Source organism: Notolepis coatsorum (assembly GCF_963971535.1).
Source record: "Notolepis coatsorum genome assembly, chromosome: 1".
Taxonomy (NCBI): domain Eukaryota; kingdom Metazoa; phylum Chordata; class Actinopteri; order Aulopiformes; family Paralepididae; genus Notolepis; species Notolepis coatsorum.
In genome coordinates, this window is record NC_140165.1 from 48,617,168 (window position 1) to 48,642,001 (window position 24,834).

A 24,834-nucleotide genomic window follows, 5' to 3' on the forward strand; every position below is an offset into this window, starting at 1 on the left:
TAGGCTCCAGTAGTAGCTTCTCCCTAATATGGGCATTTGTAACATATTGGATAAGCTGATCACGCAGCATCTCATCATTCTTATCACCAAAGTCACATGAAGATGCAAGCTCTCTGAGAGCAACCACATATTGGGCAACAGTCTCATGTGGGCTTTGTACCCTTTTTCTGAATGTGTGACGTTCCACTACCACATTAGTCATTGGTGTGAAGTGTGCACTTAATGCAGTAACAGCAGCATCATAGGTATCACCTGTGTTTGGCAATGAGTGAAAAGTCCTCTGTCCTTCTGTTCCAAGGCAGTGAAGAAGAACAGCTCTTTTCCTTGCAGTAGGCCAAGCATTCCCTGTTGCATTTATGACCAGTAGGTAGTTGTCAAACATTAGCATCCATGTCTTGAAAGGAATTGTAGGCTTCCCAGGGCATTGCAAAAACGGAGCAGGATAAGGCACATTTACAGCCATCTTCACAAATAAATGGTCAAAAATAGTCTTCTGTAATCAAACTGTAGCAGGTGGGTTATCTCGTCGCCAATTTGTAGAGGTGGATGGCAATGAATAAGACACTGGAGAGAGTGGATCCATTTCAATTGACTATTCTTTGTTTAGGTTGTGCATAGCATTTTACACATCATGGCATGCAAGCCTCACTTCCTGTATTCATGCTTCTTCTTCATGCCTGTCTAGGCAGGTCAGCGTGACACCAAGTGGTGCAAATAAGTAACTGCATGCTTTAGACACTGTAACAGTAGGACACAACACAATGTACAGGTGATTAAATTGGGTATAAAATATATAAACTATAGTGCATGTTGGGTGGACAGCAGTAGACATGCAAATTCCCCTATTACATGTCCTGAGAGAACTGTGAATTCACAATAGGAAATCAATCCCTCTTTATGGCTGAGACACACACGGTAAATATTGACGACCGAGTTAATGGTGAACAATCATTGATCACATGAGAAGAAAACTACCACCTACTGGTCAAACCCAATGCAGGTGGGGGGGGGGGGGGGCAGGGGGGGTCCGTGAAGGGGTTACACACCACAGCCGACAAATGGAGGCCTTACACGGAATGTTTGTGTAGTTTCTCTTTCTTCCAACACGAACACATACTTTCTGTGCAGTGGTAGAGTAGGTAAAACACTGGGGAAGCGTAATATTACTGTTCTACTGTGACCTGTGGACTTTGTGAAAAGTGTACATTTTTGTTGAGATATTTCTTAAAACTCTAACTCAACACGTTGTTTTGCGCCTGCAGCAAGCTTTGTTTCATCCAACATGGCGGGAAAATGGGCATTCTATGCTGGGTTTTCTGACTTTCGTCAATATGAAACGTAAATTAGCTGGGCGGCTAGGTGGTGTAGTGGGCAAGGCACTCGCCACCAGTGTGGAGACGCTAGGATTCGCGTGTTCGAATCCAGCGCTCCACATTGTTTTCAGTTTAGCTGGTCGTCCGCAGTAATACACATTGGCCGTATTACGGGGAGGGAAAACTGAAGGGTGGGGATCGAACGTTGTGAACAAGCGACTCCTACAAGTCGGTTGGTGCGCCTGCGCAGTAGAATCAGGAAGTGTCGGGGGCAGCGTGAGCCTCCCACGCGTTACTCCTCGACACTGAGAGATCGAGCTGCGCAGGTGAAAAGATGCGACTGCTGTTACCTCAAGTACCGGAGGGGACTTGTGCTATGTATGACTTAGTCCACATTGCAGCCGGCTTGTGGGAGGCAAGAAACAGCGTTCGTGACAGGGGAGGGTTGAATTGGATGATACGAAATTGGGATGGGAGAAAATATAGAAAAATGGGAGAAAAAGTGGATAAAAAAAAAATGAAACGTAAATTAGCTGTGTGATGTGCTCCAGCTCATATTCAATATGAGCCTGAGGCTGCAGACAGTCCCGACACTGTGGAAAACCTCCTGTATGGTCCCTGTCCCTAAGTGCCCGTCCAAGGACTACAGGCCGGTGGCTCTAACCTCTCCTATAATGAAGACCATGGAAAGGTTAGTCCTGGAGCAACTCCGCCCGGTGATCAAACCCCCCCTAGACCCACTCCAGTTCGCCTACCAGCCCCGACTGGGGGTAGAGGATGCTGTCATCTACCTGCTGAACCGAGCCTACACTCACCTAGACAAGCCGGGGAGCACTGTGAGAGTCATGTTCTTTGACTTCTCCAGTGCTTTTGATACCATAAGGCCTGGGCTACTGGGTGAGAAGTTGGAGGCGATGCCAGTAGAGGCCCCCCTGGTGTCCTGGGTTGTGGACTATCTGACGGGCAGACCACAGTACGTGCGCCTACGGAGCTGTGTGTCAGACAGACTGGTCAGCAACACCGGGGCCCCGCAGGGGACAGTCCTCTCTCCCTTCCTCTTCACTGTCTACACCAACGACTTCCACTATCGGTCAGAGTCCTGCCACCTTCAGAAGTTTTCTGATGACTCTGCGATAGTGGGATGTATAAAGGACGGTGACAAGAGGGAATACTGGGAACTGGTAGTGGACTTCGTCACATGGTGCGATAAAAACCACCTGCAGCTAAATGTGGCGAAGACCAAGGAACTGGTTGTGGAGCTGGGGAGGAGGAGGAGTGCACCTGTGACCCCCGTTTCCATCAGGGGAGTCGATGTGGACATGGTTGAGGTGTACAAATACCTCAGTGTGCGACAACAAACTGAACGGTTCAAAACACGCAGAGGCACTGTACAAGAAGGGCCAGAGCCGACTCTACTTCCTCAGAAGGCAGAGATCCTTCAATGTCTGTACAAGGATGTTCTATGAGTCGTGGTGGCGGGCGCCTTCTTGTACGCTGTGACCTGCTGGGGCAGCGGACTGAGAGCAGGGGACACAAACAGGCTGGATAAGCTGGTCAGGAAGGCCAGTAGCGTGGTTGGGGTGGAGCTGGACTCCCTAGCAAGGGTGGCGGAGAGGAGGAGCCTTGCTAAGCTCCAGGCCATCACGGAAAACCTCTCCCACCCACTATACACAGACTTGGCTGACAGGAGGAGCATGTTCAGTGCCAGGCTCACACTACCTAAATGCAGCACTGAACGGCACAGGAAGTCCTTCATTCCAACATCCATCAGACTATACAATGCATCACTGTGCCTTACTGCATCACTGAGCACAGAGTGACAGTTACCATCTTCCTGGACTCTTAGTTTTGAAACAGCACTGTGCAATATTACACCCACTGTATATTTTATTCCATTTCTATTTTATTTTATTCTACTCTTATCTTAGGCAACTTAGCGATTTGCAGTGTCAAATTTCCCTCGGGATAATAAAAGTATTTCTATTCTATTCTATTCTATTCTAAATATATTACTCATACAATATGTAAATATATTAATTATGGCTAACATAACGTACATTATGTAAATGTTTCCTGTAGTTGATATATACTTTATTTACATAATCATTGTAAGCAAGATGGGTCATAACGCACGATTGGATCAAACTTGTTGGTAAAAGAAAAATTCTTGTTTTACAAACAAGTTGTTGAAATGGTCCAATTTCTAAAAATGTCAGCGGGTCTGTCTGTTTACTGAGCACTGACGTGATGAATCGAATGGAGACTTGGAATGAAAACATCACATTTTACATTCTAATCAAGATGTCAGTGGCCAGATAATAGACACTCTCCGTAAAAACGTTGAGAGGTCGGACCATTTCAACAACTTCAGGGTTTGAGTGTTATTATTATTCGAGTGTTTGACAAATAAGTGTCCCGCATTTTGTGTTTAGGTCATATAAAATGGTGGTGGTGGCAGTGGACATTTGGATTGGGGGCGGGGGCTACGAAGGCGATGAATGCGTATGAATTTATCCAAACTGATCTGAGACATAACTATGCCCTGCTTGCTCATAATAAACCTAGCTTAAGTGGGTTGGAGAATTCATTTATTTATATTAACTCTGTGGCTGTTTGGACAGTAATTGATGCCTTTCATTAATGAATGAAGGATCTCTCCAGACCGAGGCTTTCTTGTTCCAAGCTTGAAACTAGAGAAGGGGGGGGTATTGATGAATGGAAACTTTTAGAGAGATTGTATTGAGCGATTCAGAAAGAATACTGCCATGGAACTAAATGGCTAAATGAGAAAACCAGTATTTTACTGCGCTCTCTCTCTCTCTCTCTCTCTCTCTATCTCCCTCTTTATTTCTCTCTCTCTTTCCCTCTCTTTCTAGTATATCTAGTATATATATTTTGCTGAAGGCGGTCCTTGATCTCAGTATGTCTGTCTCTTGATCACTCTTGCACTAGTCTATCTCTCTCTCTCTCTCTTGATCACTCTCTCACTAGTCTATCTCTCTCTCTTGATCACTCTCTCACTAGCCTATCTGTCTCTCGCACTAGTCTATTACTCTCTCACTAGCCTATCTGTCTCTCACACTAGTATATCTCTCTCACTAGTCTATTTCTTTCTCTCTTGATCACTCACACTAGTCTATCTCTCTCTCACTAGTCTATTTCTTTATCTCTTGATCACTCTCTCGTATCTGTCTCTCTATAGTCTATCTCTTTCTCTCTCTTGCTCACTCTCACTAGTCTCTCTCTGTCTGCCTCTCTCTCCCTCTCTTTGGTAATCATGTGTTTCCTGACAGTCTGACTAATCGAGGAAAATAAAAAGGTTTTCCTATAGATGTCCTCTGCCTCATTTTAACATCATACAAATATCTCTCTCTCAGTTGTCTACATAAAATTAACTCCTTTGGTAATGGACAGTGGTTTGTCAAAACGTTATTGAAGAGGGCAGAGGCTGGTGTGTACTGTGTGTCTGTATGTTTGTGTGTATGCAGCAAGAGGCATGCATACGAGCGTGTGCATGTGTCTCCATATGCACCTATCCCATATGCAAATGTGTGCGCGTTTCCGTGCATGTGTGTGTGTGCTGTGTGTGCATGTTGCCTAACGTCTGTGAGGGTGTGGTTGCATGTGTTCGCATCCAACATGCAGGCACGAGCGTGCGGCCGCTCCGACCATTCGTATGCACACATGTGTGTGTGTGTTTTAGACACGTCCCTCTGTGCATGTGCGTGCATAATACGCGTCTGTCCCCGTCCATGTGTGCATCTGAGCGTGCGTTACGTGTGTCATGGCTGGTGGCCTCAATGTCACCCGCAGCCCTCTCTCTCTTGGCCTGTAGTTACAGACAGATGTCCCCTTTATCTCCGAGCCTGCCAGAGCCTCGTCCGCCCCGGCTGCCACCCCCACTGCCCCCCTACCAGGCGCTAATCTCCGATTTGAATTAAAACATAATTGGCAATCGTGAATCATTAATTCTTCAGCGGACAGTGCAGGCATTACCCTGTCAACGTGATGCACGGCCTCCCCTGTGTATGTATTAAGAGGAGGGGCTTTCATGCGCGCAGTATGTGCTTCGACAGCCACGGTGGGCCCCGCCAGGCACTCGAATGCCACGCATGCCTTTGTTAAAGGAACACGCCAACATTTTGGGAAATTAGCTTATCGTCTTCTCCAGAGGGAGACAAGAAGATAGATACCAGTTTCCTCTCTGTGTGTTCAGTAGAAAGTAACACAATGAATGGAAGCGGACATGACAGGTTAGCCTTCGGGAGAGGTGTTAGTTGGATAATGCCTAGGCTAACCGGTCATGTCTGCTTCCATTCATTGTGCTAAGCTAGGTGTGGTATATTCACAATATATAAGGTAATTTGCAGTGCATACAGGTTGCTAACTAGAGGGAAGAAGGACAGAGTGATAGAAAATGGTCTCCTCCCCTGACTTAGTCAGATGAGAAATAAACGTGCAGTCCAGACTACAGAGTTCGAATTCAAACTCATGCATTTATTTGCAGAGAGGCCAAAGGTGGATAAGCGTCAGTTACATACAGGAAATATTCATCATTTTTCATAAGACATGATTGTACAAAAGGATTGATGAGGTTTACATAATCAAATAGCCCAGACACGGTGGCTCTTCACATCAAGACAGTTTTGCACATAAATACTAGTCATGTTATGTCAATGAAACGAGAATGTACTGAGCAATACACATGGTTAAACCTGGTCTAAGATTACACTAAACAACACCCAAACAGTGGGTTCCATGATTCACTTACATGTATTTTTGCCAGGCACATTCTCTGGTGGGCGATGGAGGCTCAGCATGACCCCCTGGGGTAGGGTGTGTGGCTGGCCTCCCAACTATCTTTACTGATCCAATATTTATAGGTTAAATGACATCATTTTTAGACTGCCTTTTAACCAATCACAATTATCTCTAAATAAGGAGTTTGTTCCAATCAGCTTTGTCTTCTGGGAGGCTGTCTGTCCTTGCACAATGGGGGTTGGTGTCGGTGGCCCCCTCCTCTTGGTTTCCTCTGTGGGGGCTAGCTGACCCCCCCCTCCTCGATCTCCTTGCCGGTGTCTTCCTTCAGTAAACAGAGGAGGGTCTGCTGGTGGCCCCATCCTTTGCTGATAAGGAGGGAGAGGCCCCTTTTCTCCCCTCTGATGAATCAGACATTTTAACATCCCCTTTATATTATTTGATTTTCCAATGTACATGGTTCATGCAATGATCTATAGATCTCTAATATCACCCCAGTACAGTCATTGCTTCTAGGCTGATACCAAACATCATAGAAGACAGCACCAACCTTTATTTACCCGACTGACACTTTGTATTACAACTATGATTTAAAGCTTATATGGTTTTCGACAAGAGTGAAATAGCTTTATTACTTAACCAGTTTGACATTCCTGAAATGGTATTCTTCTTTGTAAGTTACTTTCTAATAGGTTACTATGATCTTGTTATTATTCCAATATTGTTTTTCATTCTAATCTAGTATAATGTAATTATATTTTCTGTGACCTCTAATCTATGTTAGACCAGCTGCTCTCTCTGCTAGTAGGGTGAGTGACCGTCCCCTCTGTGGGGTGTGACTTATATTTACATTACTAACCATACAATATTTAACATAACAAAAATCATAATTTGTTCCAATTTTTCTCAATTATTTTTCTCAATATTTTTTTCATTATTCTTTGGTATATATCATACTTTGGATTTGTTGAAAACAATTAAAAAAAAATGTAATCTAAAAAATACACATTAATATATAATAAATCACAAATTTAAAACCCAATTTTCTTAATCTATAGTAAAGATGTTCCAACCTCTTAGATGATCTGGTTGAGAGAAAACATACATTAGTATCACAATATTTTCACTTTACATTCATTCTCTGAAATAATATCTTCTTCCTGCTAATTTTCTCTTAAAATAGTACCATCACATCTTGCATAATTCATCAATTGGCTCTCCATCCTCCCCCCTTTTATGACCATATAATGGACATAATCTTACCATCTTGTTCTCCACAGCTTCAGTCCGATCGGGGAAAGCAGACACTCAATGAAAAAAAATGTCACTACCCATCCTCACTCTGGCCCTAATAGATGTTGTTCTTACCCTGCGTTGTGTTAATCCATCCGCCCTCTGTCTGTGCCTCCTATCAAATCAAATGCGCACAAACAGAGACCATCAGTAGCTCTGTTCAGTCACCTGTCCTGTTTCCCACAGCCCAATTACACAATTCCCAGAGGATCCTGCTCACACGTATCCTGCTCAGCCCTCAGACTGGCTCCGCCCCCTCAGGCCAGGTATGCCCCAGGTCCAGTCATCCATTATCACATGACAACCTGTCGTCAGACGATTCTTTTAGCCTGGACATTTTCCCAAACCTCATCTGTTCAGTTATTACAACCCGACCCCTCCCTGTATGGGGTTCTGTAGAGACAGGGGTCTCTGTACACAAGAATCCTCTGACCCCTTTTTGGTAATAACCACTATTTGGACTGAAAAGAAACAGGAAAACTGAAGTTACACTGTACCGTGTATTTCTAATGTAATGTATTCATGTGTCCTCCGAGTTGATCTGCAATCCCCCCCTCGACTGAGCTGTGAAGAAACAAAGCACAAAGCAACTTCTTTTACACAATATTTCAACACCCTTTTAAGAGAAGCCATCATGATAATCCATATGCAAATGTGACGGAACTACTTAGCTCCTTTTGACATTCTGTCCCGACGTATCTCAGCCTTCAACAGTTCTCTCTCCTCTCACCCAGACCATGAAAAATAGTTGGGAAATAAAAGAAAAAGACAAATAATCAACAAAACATCTCAGTAAACACATCCTTCAACCACATGTGTTGCATCTCCACATGTGAAATCACCACGCATACTTAAAACAGCAAAGCAATAAAAACAACAATTTCAAAACCATCCATTCCGCTCTATCACCCCTGTGGTGACTCCCACACACTTGTTACTCACTCACCATCATCACCCAACTGTTCCATTCAAACATGTCTTAATGACTTGACACCTCTACAGGCTCCACTCAAACACATTTCAGTCCAGTAAATTACAGATTAAAAATAGAAAAGAAATCTAAAAATCTAAATCCAACACCTCATCCATACATATACTAAGCACACATCAGTGGCTGGTAACTTAAACAAAATAAACTCTTTCATTCAAACAAATGATATGTAACAAAATAAACTCTTTCATTCAAACAAATGATATGAAACAAAATAAACTCTTTCATTCAAACAAATGATATGAAACAAAATAAACTCTTTCATTCAAACAAATGATATGAAATGATAAGCGATAATAATTCCAGTTGTAATATACCAAGTTTTCTGATTTCCTATTCAGATTGACAAGATAACAGCCTTACTACTCATTAGCGTTCTTATTGTTTAACTATAACTAGATATGGTTTATACTAAAAGTGGTCAGCTGGCTTACCCAGCTGACATCTGATCCTGACACAAGACCTAACATCCTGTAGTGAGCTTGGTATGCTTATTGTTAGGCTTCAACCAGATAACAGAATCATGTTATGACCCGCCATCAACAGCCTTAATCATTCACTGAAAAAAGAAAACAACATAGTCAAAAACAGACCACACTTAATCATCCACAGCCACTCTGATCATTTCAACCACCATCGCTTCCAACATATAACACATATCATAAACAAATACTTTCAAAACTCTCTTTCATACAACTCGTTAATCAACCACAGACAGACACACAATGGTTAGTTTCCCTTCCTTTCCTGCTCTCAGCTCAGTCTACACTCATTTCAGGCTAATCCAATATACTCCACTTAGACTCCTACAGTCTCCTTACTGTATACCTACTAGAAGACTAGAACTTCCTTCTCAACTTGAAACATATCAAATGCCTTCTAGTGCACTGACCTTTTCAAATTATTCCCTCATCAATCAGTCACCATTCAAAAGTCATAAACCAATTGAATGATTACCTTATTGATTTTCTCACTCACTCAGCTGCATTCTGTATTAGCCCCCCTTTCTCCACTTCCTGTCACCTCTTATCTCCCTCATGCTGCGTCTGATCCTGTATTGACCCCATACAACCACGTCTGTGCCCCCGTTGTAAAAATAGCTGTCATCTGTTATCTCACTTTGCATCTGTGCTCTGCAATCTTCACCTCCGACCTGTCTCCCTGTCGTAAAGATAGGCTAGCTCCCCTTTGTGAGTGTAACAGTGACCATAAACAACAAGTTTACCATCCCCCCTGGCTGTAACCTAAATAGCTATCTTTGGACAGTCTAATCTAATCACCACTCCACCATTCCTGTACGCAAAGACTATATTCACCCTGGGCCCCACTCGTGGCTACACAACCAACTTTCTATTCATCCCTCGTTCCTCCATCCAGACAGCAAACTCTGCACTGCAAACCCCTCGTAATGAACGTATCAACCTCCGGCTTCATTCTGGCTGTCCCCAACGTGCAGGCAGGGGCCGTGCGGCGCTGAGCAGCTAGCCACACCAAACCCCACCGCACATCTTTTCCAGGGCGGGATCAGCTCAGAACGGGTCAAACGGCACCATTTTTGTTGTATATTCACAATATCTAAGGTCATTTGCAGTGCATACAGGTTGCTAACTAGAGGGAAGAAGGACAGAGTGATAGAAAATGGTCTCCTCCCCTGACTTAGTCAGATGAGAAATAAACGTGCAGTCCAGACTACAGAGTTCGAATTCAAACTCATGCATTTATTTGCTGAGAGGCCAAAGGTGGATAAGCGTCAGTTACATACAGGAAATATTCATCATTTTTCACAAGACATGATTGTACAAAAGGATTGATGAGGTTTACATAATCAAATAGCCCAGACACGGTGGCTCTTCACATCAAGACAGTTTTGCACATAAATACTAGTCATGTTATGTCAATGAAACGAGAATGTACTGAGCAATACACATGGTTAAACCTGGTCTAAGATTACACTAAACAACACCCAAACAGTGGGTTCCATGATTCACTTACATGTATTTTTGCCAGGCACATTCTCTGGTGGGCGATGGAGGCTCAGCATGACCCCCTGGGGTAGGGTGTGTGGCTGGCCTCCCAACTATCTTTACTGATCCAATATTTATAGGTTAAATGACATCATTTTTAGACTGCCTTTTAACCAATCACAATTATCTCTAAATAAGGAGTTTGTTCCAATCAGCTTTGTCTTCTGGGAGGCTGTCTGTCCTTGCACAATGGGGGTTGGTGTCAGTGGCCCCCTCCTCCTGGTTTCCTCTGTGGGGGCTAGCTGACCCCCCCCTCCTCGATCTCCTTGCCGGTGTCTTCCTTCAGTAAACAGAGGGGGGGGGGTCTGCTGGTGGCCCCATCCTTTGCTGATAAGGAGGGAGAGGCCCCTTTTCTCCCCTCTGATGAATCAGACATTTTAACATCCCCTTTATATTATTTGATTTTCCAATGTACATGGTTCATGCAATGATCTATAGATCTCTAATATCACCCCAGTACAGTCATTGCTTCTAGGCTGATACCAAACATCATAGAAGACAGCACCAACCTTTATTTACCCGACTGACACTTTGTATTACAACTATGATTTAAAGCTTATATGGTTTTCAACAAGAGTGAAATAGCTTTATTACTTAACCAGTTTGACATTCCTAAAATGGTATTCTTCTTTGTAAGTTACTTTCTAATAGGTTACTATGATCTTGTTATTATTCCAATATTGTTTTTAATTCTAATCTAGTATAATGTAATTATATTTTCTGTGACCTCTAATCTCTGTTAGACCAGCTGCTCTCTCTGCTAGTAGGGTGAGTGACCGTCCCCTCTGTGGGGTGTGACTTATATTTACATAGTCTTGGTTCTCCCCTGATTACATCTGTTAGCGTGGGGGTTGGGAATGTCTGTCTAACACCAATAATATCACTTTTGGCTAAGCCCTGCTTTTACATTATGATTCTCTAATTATTCACACATATTAGTTATGAAATTCAATGTCAATGTTACCACATAGGCTAACATGCAGCCAGATAGCTTCTACTGAACGCACAAAGAGGAAACTGGTATCTATCTTCTTGTCTCTCTCTCTGGAGAAGACGGTAAGATAATTTCCCAAAATGTTGCCGTGTTCCTTTAATGGGGACTCAACACACTCCTTTGAGGAAAACCTTAGCCAGGGACTTCTTCACGAAGCATAGACCACGGCTGTCTCAGTTTACACAAGGACATGATGTATAGCGTGCCATTAACGCTCAGCTCGCAAATTACCCGAGGAACATGCATGTTCTGCAGGTAGGTGTCAATGGGTTTGCTTTTCCGCTTTCTCTATTTTACAACTCCGACTCAATTACACATTGCACACTTGTTGTGAAGGGCCAGATTAAACCGAATATATATATTTATTTATATATATATATTTAATTGTATTTGTATATTCTCTAATATTCCCTGATATCCCTTGTATATTCCTTGTACAATATGCATTGAATATCCATTCTAGCCTACTGAACATCCCATAATAGTCTCCATTCTACTATTGGTCGAGACCTTGGTGCCAGGCTGCCATACCCCTCAGACCCAGTTAAAACGTACCGCTCGACATGTACGAACAAGTCCTAGTTCCGCGTAGGAATTTGGCTACCGCACCACTAATGGGACTATTTGTTCATAGTGCATATATATACTGCGCTACTAAAGTAGGACTTTCTTTTCAGTCCAGTTTCTTACCCTCCAATAGAGTCACAGACGTAAAGCCTCCCCGCGACGCCACGTGTGGGAGTAAGGCCAAGTTCGCCTACCATCGGTATTGAGACATCGTGTATATTAATATTTGAATAGTCATATTTGGCACTATATCGTCGAGTTGGACGTAGTCTATTAAGCTAATAATAGTCTGTTAATATATAGTGCTTCGTGCGGTGAGAATACTACCGTAGTCAGTACCCCATCGTTTCGGGCAGAGAACTGGCTGCTTACCCAGGGTGGTTGACCCTATGTGAAGCTGCACCCGAGGAGCCCCAGAGCCGACGAGCGAGTGGACCTGTATACCGGATTACTCTACCGACGACAGCCCGCCTTCCCAGGCACGGATTATGCTTTGGATACTTTGATTATTCCATGGATAAAGACCCCCGACACTGCCGTGTGTTGGAACCCCCCCCCCCCCTGGAGAGGACGCAAGGTGAGGAGACGCTCTGCAAGACGAGGTCGCTTCACGTCTCTCCCCCGTGGACCGGAGAGAGCCGGCCCACAAAGAGTCCACCTGCTTTCATCTGTGGTCCAAGGATCGCCGGCGCATTGAACAGCACTACAGTGGGTTCACCTGGGATACCCTTGGCCAGACGAGGCAGCCGGATTCTACCCCCCCCCCCCCTCCTACTCCTGTCGGCTTACAAGCGACCGGATTAACCCCCTCTAGTGTATCCAGCCTATAATCATTAAAGTATCATTGCTGTTATTCCTTAACTATTCCAGGTTGTATATTTACCACCTGCGCCTTCAGAGATTGGACATTCTCTATTGATATACCGACGAATACTCCTTGCCATAAAAGTGCATACTATTTCAATTCATAAATGTAATTAAGTGATTAAGTGCTTATTCTACACACCATCGCTGTGTAGGAAATAAAGACCTGTTTCTAATTCGTACATTTGTGTTGGATCCGTTTCATCTACGTGAGAGTGTTCATGATAATATATTTATGCCGTGTACTGGGTGGCCGAATATTAAGTACAAAGGTAGTGGTAGTAAGTATCATATCTAGTAATACAGTCAGGGAATTGTACCCCTCAGTTACAATTGGTCCTTCGAGCCGGATGGTAATTAGTGTAATATTAATATAGTGTTATTAATATTGAAATGGCCTATGATGAACACTCCACGAAACGATCCTCCTAACCAACGCCCGCAGCGCGAACGACGGCTCCCTCAGTACTTAGAGGCTTACGCTGTCAGTCAACAACCTAGTCTTCTACTAACAGTAAACGCGGTAAAACTAGAAAGTAAAAGTATGTCTAACCCCAACGCCCAGACTACCCCGACCATAGAGGCCCCTACGGGCTCTAATGTAACTGACCAAGTTCACGGTGGGGACCAGTGGGAACCAGACATGACTTCACACCCCGCCAGTACTGAAGAAGTAGTCCCCGATGAGTCCCGGGAGGAATACAACGCTACCGAGAGAGAACTCGGCACGGAAGAAGACGGGGAGAGCACCGTGGAGATAGAGCTCCAAGGCTCCGCAAGGAGTACCCCGAGGGAAGGCTCCCCTATACAACCGCCTTCTCCCAGCGAGGCAGAGAGGACCCTACAGCAGGCATTCCTCGTCAGCCTGAAAGCCTCTACTGAACGCGATAGACTCCAGGGTGAACGCGATCGATTGCAGCTACAGCAACGGAGCGAAGAAGAGCACCTACGCCTGGAAATAAGACGCATTCAGATGGAAGAGAATGTGGCCCGAGACCGAGCAGACAGCCAGCGAGCAGCTGCTGGTGCTCTACGGGACGCAGAGCGCGACAGACAGCAAGCGCAACTAATAGAACAGCTGATCAGACGGACAACACCCTCTCCCTCCGCCAGAGGCTCCAGGAACTCGTCTAGACACACCTCCAGGGCGGCATCCCCTAGCCGAGTAAACAACCCTGAACTTGACCAACAGACGAGGTCTATACCCCCCACAGACCACCTCCCCCCACCGGTCCAAGCGAGACCTAGCAACCGGGAAGGAGCAGCATATCCTGTGGAGAGGCTAAACCAGAGACTACAAGCACTGGATGACCTAACTGAAGACGAAGAGGAAGAGGAGGAGAACCACGCCCGAAGACAGCACAGTACTCTACCGGACCAGGAGGTCCGGTACAGCCCAGGCTATACTCCCGTGGAGCTGCGCTACAGACCCCCGACTCTATACACGGGTGAGCACGACGCACGACCCGCACCGAGGAACAGCACCTGGACAAGCGGGCCATGGTACACTGCCGGTACCAGCCCATACCAAGAAGCGGGAGGAGACTCGCCTAGGAGGCCTCTCCCCCAACGCTCGCCGATGTATCCACAGTCAGCGTCATACATTGGCATGCCTATGGTACCCGACTTCACCCAAGAGAACCGGGCCCAGTATACAGAACTCCGCATGTGTCTGGAGACCATGTTGGTGGATGTATTGGATGAACGCCACAAATACGCCATCCTACTGCAGCACTTAAAGGTGCCCCGCGCACATAATATAGCGCTCGCCTACGCGACTTCCACCACCCCATACACAGCAGCGCTGGTAGCATTGGACCAGAGGTATGGGCGCATATGGGATTACGTGATCCAGGAGATCCGACACATCGACCGCTTACCCCCAGCAATAGACAATCGAGCACTGGACGACCTGTCCATCAGAGTGCAGTCCCTGGTAGGGATGTTGGGAGCGCAAAGAGAGAAGGGGAAGTATGAACTTTACGCCAACTCAAATGTGGAAAGGATTCTGGAGAAGCTGCCGCCCGCTCGTCAGGAGCGCTTTAGGCGGCAGAGGGACCACAGAGACCCGAATGGCCCCGAACCGAACCTCCTCGATCTAGCAGACTTCCTGGCGAGAGAAGTCAGCAGCCTACGGCTAGATACATTCGGACGGAGCACCCCTGGCTCCAGAGAAGGAACCAGACGACTAAATGATGGAAGAAGATCGGTGACTGTGATGCACCAATCGGAGTCAGTACCGAGCAGCAGGAGCCACAGTACCCCCTCCAGAACGGAGAAGTGGAAGATAGTGTGCCCCTACTGTGAGAAAGAACACTGGCTAGCGCAATGTGACTCCTTCCCCAAGCTGAACGCGGAGGAAGCAGGTCAATGGATAAAGTCCAACAAGCGCTGTTTTCGCTGTGCGCGCTCACACATGGCAGCCGAATGCCGCTTAAAGAAAAGGTGCACCAAGTGCGATGGAGCCCATCTGGACATACTTCACGACAGTAACAGACGGCGCCCTTCACCTGCACCATCCAGCCGCAAAGCGAGCGTCATGTACATCGATCCCGCCAGCAGCAGTGGAGCCCGAGTACTCTTAAAAGTAGTGCGTGTGACACTAAGCTACCAGAATAAAGTCCTGGACACTTACGCCGTCCTCGATGACGGGTCAGAGAAGACCCTGCTGCTCGCCTCCGCTGCGGCCCAGCTAGAACTGCGGGGAAGCGAAACCCAAATGACAATTCGGACAATAAGACAAGATTTGAAGACGATAAAGGGCGAGAATGTCTCATTCTCTATCGCAGCAAGCGGCCAGCCTGAGCGACGGTACCAGATTGCAGACGCTTTCACCAGCCAAGAAATAGGACTGTCGCGGTACACATACCCCGTCGCCAAGCTGATGGAGAAATATGCACATCTGCGCAAGTTACCGATCCCGCTCATAGACAATGCTATGCCGACCCTGTTGATAGGCTCCGACCATGCAGACCTCATTGTCCCGATAGACCGGGTTCATACCGGACCCCGAGGCTGCCCTGCAGCAGTCGAGACCCGTTTGGGATGGACTCTCCAAGGCCCGCTCGCCAAATCTCTCAACCGAAGTACAGCCACTAGATGTCTCCACTCCCGAGTCACAGAGGGAGAAACCGCACTCCTGCAACACGTAGAGCGGCTATGGAGCTTGGAACAAATGCCCTTTAAGAATGGAAAGAAAGACATTCGCTCTAAAGATGACATTTACGCCATTCACCTCCTCGAGACAGGGACCAAGAGAGTCCCGGTCAACGGCGTGTTGAGATACGCCACGCCACTCCTGCGGCGAGAAGGAATGCCTACTTTCCACGCCAAGACAGACGCCATAGAACGGTACCTGCTGAACACGGAGCGGCGCTTAGCCAAGAACCCCGCCCAAGAGAGTGTATACCGCGCTGAGATTGAGAAGCTCATCACAGCGGGACACGTCACAAAGATGGACATTAAAGAGGCTGACCAGACCACTGAATCGTGGTACGTGCCCCACCACAAGGTCCATCACAACGGTAAAGACCGCATAGTATTTAACTGCAGCTACCAGATCGGATCCCAAAATCTGAATAAAGAGTTACTGCCCGGTCCCACACTCGGCCCCTCCCTACTCGGCGTTCTACTCCGCTTCCGCCAGGAAAAGGTGGCCATCAGCGGGGACATTAAAGGAATGTTCCTGCAGGTGAGATTAGTAGAGGCGGACAAGCCCCTGTTACGGTTCCTATGGAGAGAGAAGCCAGGAGATGAGCACCCAGCCATCTACCAATGGGAAGTCCTCCCCTTCGGAACGACGTGCAGCCCCTGCTGTGCGACATTTGCACTACAGAAACATGTAGCAGAGGACCCAGCAGCGGACGAAGAGGTCCGACACAGCGTAAAGAACAGCTTCTACGTAGACAACTGTCTACAAAGCCTTTCAACCCAGGAAGAAGCCGAGGCTCTCCTGATTAAACTCCGCGCCTCATTGATCAAAGGCGGCTTTGATCTCAGGCAGTGGGCCAGCAGCGATCCGCAAGTACTGCGCAGCCTCTCCTCCGAGGACAAGGCAGCCAGCAGCGAGACCTGGATGGCTACAATCCCGGGAGAAGCCCAGGAGATGACCCTGGGATTGGTGTGGCGATTCAAAACAGATTCGCTTCACTACAGACACAAGCCCCTGACTACGGAGCAGGGAAGGCCGGCGGCGGCGCCGACCACCAGACGGAGTGTGTACACAACACTCGCCCGACAATATGACCCGCTAGGATGTATTCTACCGTACACCACCAGGGCAAAAATGATTGTACGAGCATTGTGGGACAAGGACCAGGGCTGGGACGACCCCATTCCCGCACACCTTGCATCCACCTGGAGAGAGTGGGAGATGGAGCTCCACTCACTCCCAGGCGTTAATATGCGCCGAAGCTACTTCCCACCCACGGTGAGGCCAGAGACATGTAAAATGGACTTACACGTCTTCAGTGACGCCTCAGAGGTCGCATACGGATCAGTAGCCTACTTGCGGGCCCAAGACCAGGGGGGAGAGATCTACACAGCATTTGTCCTCACCCGCTCGAAAATAGCCCCACGCAAGCAACAATCTATCCCACGTCTAGAGCTCTGCGCAGCCCTAGCCGGAGCGCACCTAGCCACGCTCATCCAACGTGAGCTCACCATACCGGTGTCTAGAACAATCCTGTGGTCAGATTCCACGACGGTACTCGCCTGGATCAAATCGGACTCATGCAAGTACAAAGTCTTCGTGGGAGTCAGAGTCACCGAGATTCAAGACTTAACCGAAGAGTTAACCGGAGAAACAGAGTGGCGCTACGTTGATACAAAACAGAACCCAGCTGACGTCATCACCCGGGGGATGCCCCTGGATGACCTCACCCGTCGCAATGTCTACAGTGACGGCCCCGCATTCCTAAGACTCCCGGAAGGACAGTGGCCCATGCCTATCCCGAGGGAAGCAAGTCCAGAGGAGGTGGAAAATAAGAAGTCTGTGTTCTGTGGATTGAGCACCGTAGCCTCCACCGACCCTAACATAGACGATTGCACGTCCATAGAGAGTGCACAACAAAGAACATTCCTGCGGTACCACCCGGAGTGCAAGTCCCCCGCTGATATGTCAGCAGCTAACTACGAGGAAGCAGAATTGCTTCTACTGCAGCGAGCCCAGAGAGACTCGTTCCCCGATGAATTGGCCTGTCTACAGGGAGGAAAGCCCGTCCCATCCGACAGCAGATTAATTCATCTGGCCCCCGAGAGCGACGCTCATACCCTCATCAGAGTGGGTGGTCGCCTACGCAGAGACCCCAACACACTCCTGATGGGGCGGCTAGATCCTGCATTACCCCAGACAATGTACCGGCCTGAAGAAGCGAACGGCCGACGAATGTGGAGGTACAGCCAAGTATTAGCCGACAAGTTTTGGAACAGTTTCCTACTGCACTACCTACCGTCTCTACAGACCCGCCAGAAGTGGGTAAAGGAGAGAGACAATTTGACAGAAGGAACAGTCGTCATGATTATTGATCAATCACTGCCCAGAGCTATGTGGCCGGCCGGCCGCGTAAGCAAAGTGATCACCGGTGCCGACGGCAAGGTCCGAGCAGCTGAAGTGCTCGTCCAGGGTCGCACTTACACCCGTCCCGTGGCAAGGCTCATAGAACTGCCTCGACTCCCAGACACAATCGATGATGACCATGACCCTACAACCCTATGACTTTGTGAAGTTGACTGACCCCTACAGCAAACCCTTATGTGTAAATAGACAACGCGATTAATCTGTCTCTGTTTAACTGATTAGGTCTGGGACCTATTCAGGGGGTGGCTGTTGTGAAGGGCCAGATTAAACCGAATATATATATTTATTTATATATATATATTTAATTGTATTTGTATATTCTCTAATATTCCCTGATATCCCTTGTATATTCCTTGTACAATATGCATTGAATATCCATTCTAGCCTACTGAACATCCCATAATAGTCTCCATTCTACTATTGGTCGAGACCTTGGTGCCAGGCTGCCATACCCCTCAGACCCAGTTAAAACGTACCGCTCGACATGTACGAACAAGTCCTAGTTCCGCGTAGGAATTTGGCTACCGCACCACTAATGGGACTATTTGTTCATAGTGCATATATATACTGCGCTACTAAAGTAGGACTTTCTTTTCAGTCCAGTTTCTTACCCTCCAATAGAGTCACAGACGTAAAGCCTCCCCGCGACGCCACGTGTGGGAGTAAGGCCAAGTTCGCCTACCATCGGTATTGAGACATCGTGTATATTAATATTTGAATAGTCATATTTGGCACTATATCGTCGAGTTGGACGTAGTCTATTAAGCTAATAATAGTCTGTTAATATATAGTGCTTCGTGCGGTGAGAATACTACCGTAGTCAGTACCCCATCGTTTCGGGCAGAGAACTGGCTGCTTACCCAGGGTGGTTGACCCTATGTGAAGCTGCACCCGAGGAGCCCCAGAGCCGACGAGCGAGTGGACCTGTATACCGGATTACTCTACCGACGACAGCCCGCCTTCCCAGGCACGGATTATGCTTTGGATACTTTGATTATTCCATGGATAAAGACCCCCGACACTGCCGTGTGTTGGAACCCCCCCCCCCTGGAGAGGACGCAAGGTGAGGAGACGCTCTGCAAGACGAGGTCGCTTCACGTCTCTCCCCCGTGGGCCGGAGAGAGCCGGCCCACAAAGAGTCCACCTGCTTTCATCTGTGGTCCAAGGATCGCCGGCGCATTGAACAGCACTACAGTGGGTTCACCTGGGATACCCTTGGCCAGACGAGGCAGCCGGATTCTACCCCCCCCCCCCCCTCCTACTCCTGTCGGCTTACAAGCGACCGGATTAACCCCCTCTAGTGTATCCAGCCTATAATCATTAAAGTATCATTGCTGTTATTCCTTAACTATTCCAGGTCGTATATTTACCACCTGCGCCTTCAGAGATTGGACATTCTCTATTGATATACCGACGAATACTCCTTGCCATAAAAGTGCATACTATTTCAATTCATAAATGTAATTAAGTGATTAAGTGCTTATTCTACACACCATCGCTGTGTAGGAAATAAAGACCTGTTTCTAATTCGTACATTTGTGTTGGATCCGTTTCATCTACGTGAGAGTGTTCATGATAATATATTTATGCCGTGTACTGGGTGGCCGAATATTAAGTACAAAGGTAGTGGTAGTAAGTATCATATCTAGTAATACAGTCAGGGAATTGTACCCCTCAGTTACAACACTGGTAGATTACATTTACATTTGGTCATTTAGCTGATGCTTTTATCCAAAGTGACTTACATGTTCTGTACAACAAGTCAGCAGGAAGGGTACAACTCTTACAACTGAGTAACAATATTCATCAAACAGTGCTGAAACTTGGGTGCTGCAGTGATGAGTGCATAGCAGTAAAGACATACTAGTATAGTAGGAAGAGTGCATGATAGTTTAAGACATTTCAGATATTGATTGAAGAAGTGTGTTTTTAGTTGACGGCGAAAGATTGATCGGGTTTCGGCTGTCCTACCCGTGGTGGGAAGTTCGTTCCACCATTGTGGAGCGAGGGCAGAGAATAGGCGGCTTCTCTTTGATGACCCTCCCAGAGCTCGGATAGGAGTGGGTCTGAGACAGCCAGAGGATGTAGAGCGGAGGGGTCTTGAGGGTGTGTAATTAGAGACCATTGACCAGAGGTAGGCGGGAGCCGTTCCCATTGGCGCACGATATGCCAGGTCGAGGACCTTGAAGCGACTTTGTGCGGCGAGCCAGTGCAGGTCCCTAAGAAGTGGGGTAACATGGGCTGACTTTGGTAGGTTGGATGAGCTGCGTTCTGAATGAGTTGAAGGGGCTTGGTGGTGGTGGTCGGTAGACCAGCAAGCAGTGCATTGCAGTAGTCGAGGCGAGACATGACTGTTGATTATACAAGGAGTTGGGTGGCTTCTTTTGTCAAGAAGGGGCGGATCCTTCTGACATTGCTCACGAGGAACCTGCAGGTTCTGGTCGTTGCAGCGATGTGAGCGGAGAAGTTCAGCCGGTCGTCAAGGACTACACCAAGGTTCTTGACGGTCGGGGACGAGGCTACGGCTACATTCTCCACTGTGATGGAAAGGTCGGTCAGCTAGGAGGATTTGGCCGGCAGGTGGAGCAGTTCTGTTTTCCTTAGGTTCAGTTTGAGGTGGTTGGTCGTCATCCAGGCGGAGATGTCGGACAGACAGGCTGAGGTCCGCTCAGAGACATGGATATCTGAGTGAGGAAAGGAGAGGAAGAGTTGAGTATCATCGGCATAGCAATGATACGAGAACGCATGGGATGTGATAATGTTACCCAGAGATTTGGTGTAGAGGGAGAAGAGGAGGGGTCCAAGGACCGAGCCCTGGGGGACAACCGTCCGAAGGGGGCGGTGGGGCCAACAGGGACCCTCTCCATGATACTTGGTAGGAGCGGTCGTAGAGGTAGGATGTCAGCCATGCCAGCACAGAGCCAGCCACTCCCATTCCTGCGAGGGATGCGAGGAGTATCTGATGGTTGACCGTGTCGAAGGCTGCCGACAGGTCCAGGAGAATCAGGATAGAGGAGAGGCCCTTTGCTTTTGCTAAGTGGAGAGCCTATGTGCCCACTATGAGGGCCGTCTCCATGGAGTGACCAGTCCTGAAGCCTGACTGATCTAGTACAGTGGTCGGCAATAGGTGGCCCACGGGCCGAAATTGGCCCGTGAGCAATAATATCTGGCCCATCAGATTATTTCGAGAATATGTTTTATTTTATATATATACTGTATATATATCAGACCGACTATAGGCTAGGCTATTTATTTAAGCTATAATGTCCAAACAGAGAATATACCACCACCTAAATAATGCTTATTATTAAGGCTGTCAAAGTGAATGCCCGATTCTATTAACGCCACTATTTTTTTTAACTCACGATTAACTTAAAAAAGAAAAGTTTTTTTTTTTTTTTTTTTAAACTAGACTTCACTCAGGTGTATTATTGATACTCTCATTGCTACTGTTTGTTTCTGACTCAAAGTGTGTGTGTGTGTGTGTGCGTGTGTGTGTGTGTGTGTGTGTGTGTGTGTGTGTGTGTGAGAGAGAGAGATAGAGAGATAGAGAGAGGGGGGGTGAGAGAGATGAGGAAGGGGCAAGAGAGAAAGAGAGCTGGGAGAGTGTGTGTGTGAGAGAGAGAGGGGGGGTGAGTACTCAGCCCTTGTGTGGGTGAATGTAACAAGTTCCTAACGTTTTCTTTCCCTATTATTTCATGCACATAAAAAAATTTAAAAAAATTAATCTTTCCCCCCCATCCTTTTTCCTCCGTTTTTCTCCCATCCCAATGTTAGTCGTTATGCCAATTCCCAATCCCCTTCCTGGTCGCTGCGCATACCCCCTACAGTCGGTCTGGGAGAGTGGAGGCTATCACATGCTTCCTCCGACACATGTGTAGCCAATCAACCGCTTCTTTTCACCTGGCAGCGCGGACTCTCACTGAGAGGGTGTAATGTGGAAGACACACTACCCCCCTTAGATCCTTTCCTCGCTGAGCAGGACCCACCCACCGGCTTTCCCACCCTCTAACACTGCCAATTGTGTTAGTATGACGGCCGGCCAAGCCGGAAGCAACGCAGAGAGCTGGGCTCGATACCAGTATCTCCTGCGTTGGTGGCGAGTGCCTTGCCCACTGCGCCACCCAGCCGCCCTCTTTTCATGCACACTTTATTCATTGTTTTAAATTATTATTTTCTTTTAAGTTATTTTGTGCATCACTCTGTTTTGAATTTGATGCAAATTTGCAATGCATGAGGGTCATCCTTTTGTGTTAAATGGCTGCATAAAGCAAGCATTTGTTGACTCTCATGTTGATAAGAGTATTAAAACGTGGAACATTTCAAAAATATCTGTTTAAGGTAGATGAAAAAAAAATGTATGTGATTAATTTGCGATTAATCGCGAGTTAACTATGGACAATCATGCGATTAATCAGATTAAATATTTTAATCGATTGACAGCACTACTTATTATACTTTGTGGTGTAGTGGTTAACACTGTCGCCTCACAGCAAGAAGGTCCAGGGTTCGATTCCCGCTTGGGGACTAGGTTTCCATGATGCCAGGTACTCAGGTGGGGTATCTCCCAGGCCTTTCTGTGTGGAGTTTCATGTTCTCCCCGTGCTCGCAAGGGTTTCCCCCCCGATAAGATAAACCCAATGGAAAAACATGCACAACAGATCGCTAACGCTGTGGCGTCCTTGACGAAGACGGACAGGAGCACTTGGATTGGTCCCCGGGGCGCGGCTCACGTTGACGCCCTATCTGCTCCCGGCTGCCCATGGGGGGAAGGACAACGGGATGGGAAAAGTGCAGAGTGACATTTCATCTGCGACTCAGTGCATGTGTGTGTGTGTTCCTGTGGGTCACCCATCTCGCGTGTGTGTGTTAAAACTACATGACAAATAAAGACTTCTAGTCTAGTCTAACAATTATTTGTTTTATCTATGTTGAGAGAGTGCAGAACAGGTATAGGCAGCGAGTGTAACATTTGGGTTTTTTCTCTCCTCTGGGAGCCCTAGCGTTACCTGATGGTAATTAACATGTCTATCTGCCCTGATTGGATTCATTGGCACCTGGTGTGTCTAGCTAGGTTGGCCTTTATATGCTCTTCCTGGTTACTATTGAGACTGTCAGTCAATCACTGAACCTACCCGTGAGTAAATCTGAGTAACACTTATCGCTCCTGCCATGGAGAATAAGGTTGTTTGCCATGTATATTGATTGCCGTGTCTTTGCCTTAGCGATTGTGTAACTTTATTGTGTGCTTAGGTAGCACCGTCGCCCGCCGTGTTTCTTTCATATGTTTTGGAGACAGTGTTTTCTCCCCTTTTATAGTTCAGTTTATGTGTTATACTATATCGTGTTTTGGAGACTTGTTTTCTTTCCTTTATTTTGGTCCACTGTGTCGTGCGTATCCTTACACTACTCGAATTAAAAGGAGCAGTGCTCCAATTAGAAGATCAACAACTGTCTCTCGTCGTTTTTGTTCTGCTCTGAACCCTGGTTGTTCTATTTCTGTTAATAAAAAGGAAAAACAAACAACTTCCTCAGTTTTTCATCTCAGGTTTATAAAAGGAAAAAGGGATGAACACAAAGATAGAAACATAAACCATTATGCCAGCTCTCCAAACAGACAAAAACATGGGAACAAATTGTATCTTTTTTTCCAGAACAATAGCATGACGTCTTTTAGTCAATGTTCAGTCTGTCAACGTTCAATGTTCCTTTAACATTTTAATCGCCGGAGACGCTGTTCAGCGTCTTTCCCCGCCATGCTATTCTGCCGAAGACGCTGGACAGCGTCTTTGATATCAATATTTAAAAAATCTGTGATCGAAATCATATTTCTCCCCCGGAGACATTATATGTACTGGTGAGCCCCTCTCAATTCTCCAACGGTTCAAGAGCGCCATCTGGTGGCCGATCGGCCGCTCGCCCAAACAGGAAGTGATGCGGATGAAGTGGTGCTCACCCATATTTCGTCCGGGCACTCGCTATCATTAGCAGGACTCCATCTTGACACAATGGATGTCGATCGGTTGCAAATAACTCGATAAACAACATGATTTGGACGTATATACTATTATACAACCTGGAAATGGATCGGGTATTTCTACATCCCATAATAGGAATATCTCTGCTCCACGCTCATCGCCCAACGCTATGAGGAAGCTACGGTAAGATTGAGCATTTTTTTTTAACGTGTTCCATATAAACTGCTCTGATGATCATATCACCCACACTAGATGAATGATATAACGTTGCCCACGGAATTATAAACGACCCCCCGCCCATCCGGTCAACATCAGATCATACGTAGTAACTCCTAGAAGCACGTCCAGTTGACATTTTTTATCTCGCACAGATTCCTACCAAACTGTATTTGATCATCAATATAATGCATTTGGGGCTATAAATCAAGTTCTGGAGAAAGCTGCAGAAAACGATAAAAACAAACTTATACTTTA